Source organism: Podarcis gaigeae, assembly GCF_964106915.1.
Source record: "Podarcis gaigeae genome assembly, chromosome: 9".
NCBI classification, from domain to species: domain Eukaryota; kingdom Metazoa; phylum Chordata; class Lepidosauria; order Squamata; family Lacertidae; genus Podarcis; species Podarcis gaigeae.
The window spans coordinates 25,890,598-25,902,650 of NC_139685.1; the positions used below are offsets into that span (position 1 = coordinate 25,890,598).

General features: G+C 40.8%; 1 protein-coding gene across 3 annotated transcripts in view; it reads right to left on the reverse strand.

Annotated features, from left to right (window-relative positions):
* The window catches only part of EXOC1L (exocyst complex component 1 like), a 114,538-nt gene that overhangs the window by 62,570 nt on the left and 39,915 nt on the right, over positions 1-12,053 (reverse strand). Inside the window, exons 1-2 of one of the 3 annotated variants that reach the window (XM_083756093.1) lie at positions 11,955-12,007; positions 8,055-8,110 (exon numbers count right to left, since the gene is read on the reverse strand). The gene's annotated coding sequence lies outside the window, so the exon portion shown is untranslated. Of the gene's footprint in view, positions 1-8,054; positions 8,111-9,069; positions 9,167-11,954; positions 12,008-12,053 lie in introns of those variants that run through there. The other 2 variants (XM_083756095.1, XM_083756094.1) reach the window with 2 other exon arrangements.

Below are 12,053 nucleotides of genomic sequence, written 5' to 3' on the forward strand. Positions count from 1 at the left end.
TTCTATCTCTATCTATCTATCTATCTATCTATCTATCTATCTATCTCTCTATCTCTATCTCTATCTCTATCTCTATCTCTATCTCTATCATCTATCATCTATCATCTATCATCTATCATCTATCATCTATCATCTATCTATCATCTATCTATCTATCTCTATCTATCTATCTCTATCATCTATCTATCATCTATCTATCAATCTATCTATCTATCATCTATCTATGCCTTGGGCTGGTTTGAAAGCTACAGCGGATGCAGAATGTGGCAACTATATTGCTGATGGGGGAACAAGGCTGACAACATGTGACACCATTCTGAAAACATCTGCACTGTTGCCCATCTGCTACCAAGCCAGGTTCAAAGTCCTTGTAGCAATTCACAGAGCCCTGAACAATTTAGGACCAGGGTACCATAGAGGCTGGGGACACGGGTGGTGCTGTGGGTTATACCACAGAGCCTAGGACTTGCCAATCAGAAGGCCGGCAGTTTGAATCCCCGTGACGGGGTGAGCTCCCGTTGCTCAGTCCCTGCTCCTGCCAACCTAGCAGCTTGAAAGCACCTCAAAGTGCAAGTAGATAAATAGATACTGCTCCGGCAGGAAGGTGAATGGCGTTTCCGTGCGCTGCTCTGGCTTAGTCATGCTGGCCACATGACCCGGAAGCTGAACGCCGGCTCCCTCGGCCAGTAAAGCCTGTCTGTTTGTCTGTCTGTCTGTCTATTGATCTATCTATCATTAAGATGTAACAGAGGCATTTCCTGAAAATTCAGGTGAAGAAATAATAAACTTTGATCTAATGTTGTTGCTTGTTTTGGTATCTTTTGCCTACATAAAGTAGAGAGGGAGGGAGGTGGCAAAGAGTTTACATGAATGAGAATAATTTAGTTTCAATATGCCTTTTTGTTTAATATTTTGCCAAACAAGTCAAGTATCAAAAAGTGGAGACTGCTTGTCTCTGGAGGCTGCACTAGAGTTCCAAGTTACCTTTTTACCATCGTATTGTGATTGCAATAACAGCATAATGTCTAAAATTGGAAGCACATTAGCAGAAGGAAAGTTACCAAACCCATTCTGAAATATAAAACAAAATCATTATTGTTTCTTTTAACATTCCAGAACAAATTCTTAAAGCTTATGAAGGGTCATGGTGTGACAATTATCCATGCTTTCAAAAATCGTTTTCTGCAAGCAAAATTGCAGTGTAAAACTATATGGAATTGTGTGTAATTTGTAAATGAGTGTTGTGGGCATACTTTGTGGGCTTTACGATGAGAGATAATAACATCTTCCCACTTTTTCTTTTACAAAACTCATATTGGCATCCACATTTCTTCTCATTGTTTCAAGTAACATAAGTCCTTTTATTTCAAATGTACCAGCCGGAAAGGTCAGTGGCCAAACTCTTTTTAGTGGTCTGATCACAACGAAACACAGCACATTTTAATCCCATGAGTGTCAGTTTTTAATGCACTTTTTTTTTTTACACAGCTAAGTTAGAATATTGAAGATGTGTATGTTACATACTACAATACATAAAAAAATCACTACTCTAAGGTAAACAACCGAGGTTTTATAACATGCCATTCAATAGCCTGAAAGCATGACAAAGCACATGGCAACTTAACCTTTGAATTTTGAGATCAGGAAAATCTCTCTTTTTTTTGTAATATCATTTTTGTAACATAGGCGATAAATGAATAATTAGGTCACTCTTTGTGCCCAGATAAACAGAACACAAAAGCTTTAGAATGTGCTTCTATTCAGCAGGCATAGAACCCAAACCTATATATGACCGAAGCAGGGGACTTTACATCTCCTGTAGCCTTTAGCTCAGTACTATGAAAATTGCAGCCATTGGCAGCCCATAAACCCCCTTTTCAGAAGTGATATGTTCAACATTTTTAAAATGACAAATCTGGGAATGAAAATTGGTAGCTTTGCAGAATACAAATATTAAGGTGAAGTCTTCAGTTCCTTGGTTATCACAACAGGGCTCTAATCTTTCCAAGCCATTACACGTGTCTGAAATGCAATACATGTGTCTGTAAAGTGCAGAAACATTTTGGGATTGGTTCATGATGGTGAAATGGCGTGATACAGCAGACAGCATGCTAGATCTGGACTGAAGTTCAAATCCTCATTCTGCCATAATGATCTATGCTGCGCGTTGGGAAAATCACTCCGTCTTTCTAACCTACTTCACAGAGTTGCTTCAAGGGCAATGAATGATATTTTAACTTCAGCCCTTTGGGTTTCTTCTGATTCTGTGTCTTGCCCCAAATAGAATTTTAGCAACTTCTTCATATTGGGAGTTGTAAAATGCTGGGTAGGGTCAAAGTGAATGGCAGATGAAGAGGAGTTGCGGTATAGAGAATGAAGACGAATGAAATAAGAGAGAGAGAGAATGATGGCATAGATAAAGAAGATAGCTGTTAAAAAGGCTTGTTAGATATGTCTAGTTATGGTTGTAAAACTACTGGTTATTCTTTATTTTGTTCTAGTATCCTTTTCTATAAATAAACCTGTTTAATGCTCTTAAATTAAAGTGGTCTGGGAGGATTCAGAAAAAGCAACTCTTATCTCAAGTATCTTGTAGTGATATACAAAATTAAATATACAGGGAGAGTCCTATTGCTCTCAGCAAATGTTGGTAGCTAGTTGTTGAGAGGACTGTTAAGGGGAGTCTTAACTCAATGGACCAAGCGACCTAGCAATATTCAGCGCTAAGGGCTTGTTAGGGTGCTCCTAGGATGTTGCAATACCATCTCGTACATTTTGCATCTCCCTGCACCCTGCATTTTGAAAATCAGAAAATCCATTTTATTTTTTCCAATATCACTAAGGGGATTAAGTTAAATTTTTCTGGTTTGGGTTTTTTTCGTATTTAATGCACTGGTTCTAAATACATTTTATTGGGAAACCAGTTCTATTAAAATCAGCAAGACTCATTTGGGGGTAAATATGAGAAATGAGAGGTTAAACATTTCTTGTCAATTCCAACAAGTGCCCCTCCCCTGTCTTCTGATTATGGGTAAAGGATAAACAATTTTTGCTTCTAGTAATACTGGGGTACATTCTGCTATACTTTCTTAATGGGCTGCACAACAGCAATTTATGAAACTACATTGCTGTCAATGAAGAATGCACACGCACACTATGGTACATCAAGCTTACAAATAATGAACTAGGTCTGTGCAGATTCTGATATAACCAGACAGAGCATAATTGTTTGTTTTTCCTCTTCACAGCACAGTTCACTGCTCCTCTGGATACATCATGCGTAAGGAAGGAAACAATGGCCTTAGAAGAAGGCCCATTAGCTATATTTGTTTTATTTGTCTTACACTCCAGTCCTAAACACACAGACGGCATTTATACCTTCACAATTTTGTTTCTGTCTGGCGGATCCGATGCACGCATTGAGGGTACACATTCCTAGCCTGTGGGCAGTCTCCATTGATTTTCTAATGTTCCACACAGAGATGCTACGAATGGAACGGAAAATGGCAAGTTCAACACAAGTGGTATATTCTACCACCTGAACTTTTCTGCAGCTCCAGTGATTCCACTGGTGTTTTCAAAGAACTTCCTAGTGAAATCCGATGCCCTTAATCTGCTTTCAGCTTGGATTTAGAGGCAAAGACCACTTATAGAAAATTTCTAAGATTCTATCATCAAGAGGATAATATCCTCTTCCTACTTAACAGAGATGACTCATTACTTTATGTTGCAATTTCTATCTTTTGAAGGGGTACTTTTATTCTAGTCCTTCTTTTTTAGACCTAGCTCTGGGTTGAAGTGCACTTTTCAAAAACCTTCTAAATTAGCCCTATGCACCAAGGACTGTCCGCCCCACTTAGGATTCTTGCACAAGAAAAACTGACAACACTCTTGAAAATTTGAACTGATTTACTGTGCGTGCACAGGCTTGTTAATATTTCTGCTAGACGTCCACAGAATACCTCTGCTAAAAGTCTGCTGAAATGATCGAGGGGACGGTGAGTAAGGAGTGACATACTAGAAGTTAATAAAATTATGTGTGACATGTAGAAAGTATATGAAGCTTTTCTCCCTCCCTCTCTCACAGACATGTGATGGGGGTGAATGTTGGAAGATTCAGAACAGTGCATAGTTAACAGTGCAAAAATGGCCACCAACTTGTTGTTGTTTAGTTGTTTAGTCATGTCCGACTATTCGTGACCCCATGGACCAGAGCACGCCAGGCACTCCTGTCTTCCACTGCCTCCCGCAGTTTGGTCAAACTCATGCTGGTAGCTTCGAGAACACTGTCCAACCATCTCATCCTCTGTTGTCCCCTTCTCCTTGTGCCCTCAATCTTTCCCAACATCAGGGTCTTTTCCAGGGAGTCTTCTCTTCTCATGAGGTGGCCAAAGTACTGGAGCCTCAGTTTCACGATCTGTCCTTCCAGTGAGCACCCAGGGCTGATTTCCTTAAGAATGGAGAGGTTTGATCTTCTTGCAGTCCATGGGACTCTCAAGAGTCTCCTCCAGCACCATAATTCAAAAGCATCAATTCTTCGGCGATCAGCCTTCTTTATGGTCCAGCTCTCATTATTGGGAAAACAATAGCTTTAACTATATGGACCACCAACTTAGATGGCTTTAAAAAGAAATTAGACAAATTCAAGGAAGAAAAGGCTATCAATGGCTCTGTTGGAGGTGGCATTGCTTCTGAATAACAGTTGCCGGAAACCACAGGAGGTGATAATGCATTTATGCACAGGTCCTACTTACAGGCATCTGTGAAAAGTGTGCTGGACTAGATGGGCCATTGGGCTGGTCCAACGGGTTCTTCTTATATTCTTCTGAGTTTTGATAAACAGAAACCACCTATATCTTTCCAGCTGAAAGGCAATATAGTAATCACTTTGATTTCTATGCTGATCAGATGTTCCTAGAAATCTTATTTAGCATGGGGGCATTAATAGGTTGGCGTTCTGGTTCCTCCACTGAGACCTTACGTGGCTTACTGGACATTTTGTTGTTTGCCAGTGCCAATGTTTGCAATCTAAATGCAAGGGATATATATATATATATATATATATATATATATATATATATATTACTGGGTTGTAGCGGACAAAACTGCCCCATCTGCACAAGAATTTCTGTTTATGCAGTGGAACTTCCTCTCCCCACAAATGTGCTCCAGAGGTTTTTGGGGAAAACCCCAGAAGACATCTCTGCCCTCTCTCTGGTGTGTAAAGCAATGTAAGAATGCAACTTGAAAAGTGGCAGGGGGAACGGTCTCACTGCATTGCAATCTGCTAATGTGTGCATAGCCTTTGTTTCTAAAGGTCTCACTGCAGTCCAGACCACACAAAAACTGCAGTTGAAACATAAAGCAACGGACATCTTTATTCCTTACAACAATGCATGATACCATTCCAACACATTTTAAGCGTGACAAGCTCCCTGTCTGTAAAAACAGTTTAATGTGCTCACTGGTGTTCTGACAACTCAAAGGTCACTTGATACATTGCCACAAGGAAGAGACTTTGCACCTTTTGTGAACTTCTACTATTTTTTGTTTTTTGTTTGTACAAGGTCAGATCATACAAAATAACCCCAGCTACTTCAGATATGGAAGTGTAAAAATTTCCTTCTTGGGGGAGACCAGGCTTCAGCTATTCTACTACAGTGGTACCTCGGGTTACATACACTTCAGGTTACAGACGCTTCAGGTTACAAACTCCACTAACCCAGAAATAGTACCTCGCATTAAGAACTTTGCTTCAGGAAGAGAACAGAAATTGTGCTCCAGTGGCGTAGCAGCAGCAGAAGGCCCCATTAGCTAAAGTGGTGCTTCAGGTTAAGAACAGTTTCAGGTTAAGAACGGACCTCCGGAACGAATTAAGTACTTAACCTGAGGTACCACTGTATAGTATAGTGAATGTACTAACAGCAGCCAGCCAGATCCTTCTGGAAGACCTGGAAGATGGTGTCATAGTGCTTATGATTATAGGCATTCGTTTGTCCCCCCCCCCCCGATAACATTTATAAGCCACTTTTCACCACAACTTGGCTTTTGCGGGTAATAGTTCAGCTAGGCCCACTGGCAGAATCCTGGTTCTTAACAACAGCAGCAGATAGCCAAGAGATGGGGAGCAGGCTGTTGGGAAACCACAGGAAAGAAGGGTCTCTCATCTAGAAGGGTCTCTCATCTAGAAGGGTCTCTCATCTATCCTTCAGGCTAACAGTTCTTAAGCTTTCTTTTCCATGCACCGCTTGACAATTACTGGGAATGGACAACTTATTAAGCTTCTGTTTGTTCTTCAGGCCAGAGCACAGATATATATCTCAAGTTGCAATAACCATAGCCTTGCCTTTCTAATGCAATGAATGTGCCTTTCTTGGAAAGCAAAGTTTTTGTAGTCAAGTGCAATGTTTGTCAGTTTTAGGCTCAGGTCAGCAAAGTTACCTTTTATTTGGTTGTTTTTTTTTAAAGGGGAAAAGTAACATATTACACCAATGCTGTATGATGAAAATAATAGGCTCTAGATCAGAGACTTGTTAGCCTATTTGACAATCTGACCCTGGTCAAAAACAGCCTCAATCTCAATAGTAAGAAAAAGTAAATCAAGTGCAAGGCCCAGTTCACAGGTCTTCTATTCTCACAGGCTGAGAATCTCTGCCATAGTCTTTGAGAAGCACACAGCTAGCTCAGAGCCCATTTAAAGCCGTATATCTGAGAGCAATTAATCTAAGCACACTATCCCCCCCCCCAAGGCACACCCCAAATTGCTCTAAGGACAAGTATCAAAACCGGGGGTTGATCCTGGTAAACAGGGACCATGGTAGCATCTGCTGACATCTACACAGAGAAGCTGCTTAGGCAGTTTACATCTATGTCACTACTTTCATTGTCACATCAGATGACCCGGTATATTTCACTGCAGCCCTTATGATAATCAGATACTGTCTCTGTATTTTCCATCTGTTTGCAGTTCTTTCAAGGCTACTAGAAAGGGCCTAGCCTCTTCAGCAGTAAAAAAAAGAAGATTTTTATTAAATTATAAAACAAGCAAAAAAAAAAAGGCACAGCAAATACAATTAGGGGATACACATTAAAGAACAATTGTTTTCACTGTCACATTACAGAGCCACACATCTAATATTAACAGTTACACAAGATCAGAAGAGGAGCACAAATTTTATAAATCACAGTTATGAGGTCCACATTTCATACATTGCAACAGGCAGATAACTTTGCAAATCATTTGCAGTAGCCTAAGTGATAAATCCCCAACAACTGGCATAGAAATATCTCAGGTCTTCAGATCCTTTCAGGACTTTTATATTGTGTGTTATTTTCTCAGATATTGCCAAATTCCAGACCTTTTTATGCCACAAAGACAACTGTAAATCATGCCATTTTTCAGCAATGGAAATTTGAGCAGCTGTCAATACCAACATTACTATTTCCAGTGAATGAATATTTGCTGCCTGATCATCTAGAATGTTTACCAGTGGTTATTGCATTTGAATAGTGGTCCTAGTAATTTTAGGAATATATGTCACTGAATTCTTTTGACAGCTTTGGCTCTATAGAATTACCACTCTAAGATGATGGGATTTATATTATTGCTACATGTGGTCCCACATTCAGCTGGAAGACAAAACTGCTGTGATAAACCAATAGCTTATTTACTGCTCTTGCAGATTTTACTAAGATTTTACTAAGCAGTGTGGATCTGTCCATGCAGTGAAGATTATATGTATACCAAAGAATATATTTTTAAAAATCAAATTATTGCAACAATTCTATTTAGCCAAAGCAACAGCAGAAGCAATATTAATAGCAACAGCTTAGTGCTAAAATAAACTAACTACTAGGGAAGACAGAAATGTGCAATGGTAGCATATCCTTTATGAAGCATTGAGTAGACAATCATTGCCACTAGTTGATGGAAGTCCTTTGATGTGAGTGATGAAGAGAAATGTGCAGAGATAAAGCTAGAGGGGAAAACACAAGAGGGAAATCTTCTGATTTCAACTATTTGATTAGGGAGGACAAAAAAGTGCCTGACTTACATGCGTTGTCTGATGAGGAGATCTTACAGCCCTGCTTTTTACATTGAGCTTGGCTTCTAGGATAAAGAAATGTACGTCAAACTTTGTCTCCTTTTATAAGCGTGTTAGTTCTATTATAAATTCCCCTCAATTTATGCTGCAATTCATATGCCAGAACGGTCACATTAACTGCAGTAGAATTATTCTGGGTAAACTCACAGACTTAATTTTTTTGGGCTTGCACAACAATACTCTTAAATAAGTGGCTTGAAGTTCACGACATATCACTTTATTAATATTCCATAAATGTCTTCAGGTGAAATCCTGACCCCCATTATAGTCAATCAGATTTTTTTATGACTGCAGAAAGACTCCCCCCTCCTTTTAACATGCTGCAGTGAATACTATCCAAATTCTTAGCAACATTTTGTTAAAAATGAAGTACTAAGTGGTTTTCCCCTGGCCCAACAATTTGTAGAGCATTTTTCCCTTGACATATTCAGTAGCACCCACATAAAAGCATAATGAAATATGCAATCTTTCAAAAACTTTTTGAGTTTCTCTCCTGTTCTCATTCCCTCCTTGTGCCCCCATCATTGTCCCCCCCCCTTTTAGTGCCATTTCCCCCCTCTGCTTAGAAAAGGTCATGACATTTCGGGGTGTTCACTTCCTCAAGAACTATGCGGAAGCCTGAACCCTTGAAGTAATGAGTTGTGTCTGCTCTGTCAATGAAATTTTGCCACAGGCAGAAACAAATACAGCAGAACTAAGACCAAGATGCATCTGCCCACTGCCTATGACAGTTTGTGGTTACTAGAATTCTGAAAATTATTGCAAAGCATTTTGCAAAGGGCAGAAAAACATGATTAGCCACCTGCTCTTGTCATTCTTGAAACCTCTGTGTGGTTTTCAACCTTCACATACATGAAACAAAATAATTCAAGCTTTATAAAGCTTTAGTCCTTATTTGTCTGTCTAGAAAACAGTACGTGCATTGTTCTTTGTCATAATAACAGCATGTGTTGGTTCTTTATACCTTTTAGGACATCTTTAACAATGCAGCTTTTTCTGCAAGGAAGGCTAGGATTTATTTACGTACATAATTTGGTGTAGGGCATGTGTCTGGTAGAACAATCCAAAACCTCTTTGAACTGGGCTGGGGAGGAGGTGGACTGTGCAGAGGTGTCCCCTTCCAGGCTCTCACCAGCCCCCTGCTGAAGAACTCCTGGCTGGTGGCAGGCAGTGAAAAACCACAAATGCCAAAAATGACTAACCAACATGGGTGCATGTGGACAGGTGTGCTAATTAAGGTATTTCTAGGGTAGTAACTATGGCACATAAACAGGTCATGCTATAGAGTAACAGGCTTGGGAAAGTATCAATGGCTACATTGTGCTTTTATTAGAGGGCAGTGTAAAGGGTTTGCAGCTTCCCCTTGTATGCTTTCAAAGCGGCTAACAATCTCCTTTCCCTTCCTCCCCTACAACAAACACTCTGTGAGGTGAGTGAGGCTGAGAGACTTCAGAGAAGTGTGACTAGCCCAAGGTCACCCAGTAGTTGCATGTGGAGGAGTGGGGACGTGAACCTGGTTCACCAGATTACGAGTCCACCATTCTTAACCACTACACCACGCTGGCATCCAAATGTGGAAGTCCTTTGTTCCTGCAAGATCTGCAGCTGACCACAGCACACTGAGTTCTTAAGGGTATGAGTCTGGCAGTTCCTGATGAAAACTGGATCTGAGAATTGACCAGAGATATTCTGAGTTGGCTAAAAAGAAAAGGAAGAAGCTAAACTGCAGCAAGAAAGACAACTGTAGAGAAGACATTTAGAAACATTTACTGGGAAGAAGTATTAGATGTGTGCTGAGAAAAAAGGTGCAAATGCCGGTGTGATTCCAATGCTGGTTTCAGTAGGATGAACACATGGGGCAATTTTTTCAGCAAGTGTCAGGCCAAAGCATGATATTTACATTGACTCCTGTCCATGCTATGACTTTCACACATAGGTAAGTGTAGCAAAATAAACTTTACACATGGTTTTACTTTTACCTTTGTTGGTAAATGGCCTCAGGAGTTGAGTAAACAAGTAATGATGAATTGTGATACATATGCCTGAACAAAACAGCCCTAGTGAATTATGTGTTTGCTGCATAGCATTTTAATAAGTCTCCTCTAATATTCTCGTGATCCACTTTTTCTTCCTGTGGGTTATTACAGTGCTTTTCATATCGTTTCAGTTTTTCTATAATGATTCCTAATGCATTAAAACATTTCACTGTTATATGGAAAGTAATCAAGGTCAAGAGAAAAAGGACTATTAAATCTGTTCTTATTCAGTTTTGTATAAAAATATGTAAATGTATGAAAAGGGTATTAATTAACATATGGGTGGATGTAAAAGAAAATATGTATATCCTCATCATATTCACAGGGGACTTCAGCTGAGAAACTAGTTAACTTTTCATCGTACATTAGACTAGCAGGTAAACATTAATATTGTTGAAAGCCTTATGATGTTGCTGTGATGTTGCAAAATCTATGTCAAGGTGGCATTATGTTGACAGCTGATCTTCGTCTATTATAGCAGCATTTGGCACATATCCTATTATGGTAAACCAGAGACCGTGGAGAGTGCAAGTGGTGTGAGGCAGGAGAGGGCAGCCAGGAAACAGGCAGGGTTTCTTCAAGATTAGATCTTCTGAAAACAAGGAAATAGGTCTCCAGGACCCTGGACAGAGCCCAGGAAACAAACAATTAGTTCCAACCAGGTCAGCCTCAACTGAGTCTTTTTGTGCTCTCTGAACTTGACGTCACCTCTCAGGCTTTGTCTCCCTGATGAGGAATACAAAGACTTAAGAAGGCAGCCCTCTGACCTAGAGCTTAGCACTCAAGCACTCTGCAAGCTCATGCTGCCGGCACTCATGCCCTGAGTCGGTGGTTTGCAAGGCTGTTGGAGACAAGTATTCTGGCCCTGCAAAGGAACCAGGTTGTGGAGCTGCAGCCTTGGGAGATCCAGGTGCAACAAACTTCGGCATTTTGGTGCTGCTGGTACTGGTGGGAGGTGGTCTTCAACATTTCAGGCTTGGGGAGTCTCTGGTTCAGTAGTCAAAAAAAACCACGTTTTAAAAGTACATAGATGACCTTTGGGGTCCCTTTCCAACTCTACTATTCTATGACCTGAAGGCAGCCCTATATAGGGAATTTTTTTAATGTTGGATGTCTTCCTGTGATGTTTCCATTTGCTGGAAGCCGCCTAGATTGGCTGGGGCAACCCAGCCAGATGGGCTGCATATGAGTAAACTATTACAGTGGTACTTCGGGTTAAGTACTTAATTCGTTCTGCAGGTCTGTTCTTAACCTGAAACCGTTCTTAATCTGAAGCACCACTTTAGCTAGTAACTGTGCTTCATTGGTTGCTGTCGTAATTAAAACACACTGATCTGCAGCTAAGTAATGCTTGTATGCAGAATACCTAGGTGCATAAAGACTTAGTGAAAGAGATACAACTATAAAATTGTTTGGGTTTCTGCATGTAAGGGCACTATGCAATACAGTGGTACCTCGGGTTAAGAACATAATTCATTCCGGAGGTCTGTTCTTAACCTGAAACTGTTCTTAACCTGAGGTACCACTTTAGCTAATGGGGCCTCCCACTGCTGCTGAACTATTTGTGTTCTCATCCTGAAGCAAAGTTCTTAACTTAAGGTAGTATTTCTGGGTTAGCGGAGTCTGTAACCTGAAGCGTATGTAACCCGAGGTACCACTGTATTACTATTCCTTGTAATAGTCGTGGGCTCTGCTCCCTGAGGCTTCTGAGGTCGAAGTGGCTTCCACGACCCGGGTGAGAACCTCCGCCCTCCCCCGGGGTTTCCAACGCCCCTGACGAGCCACCTCTTGCCACGTGCTGGAAGTCACTTACTCCCCGCCGTCGCCTCCCGCGCGCGGCAGATGATCCCAACTCCTCGGCGTCTCGCGCGGGGTAGCTGCGCAGAAAGGGCGGGAAGGAGAGGCTGAGGAG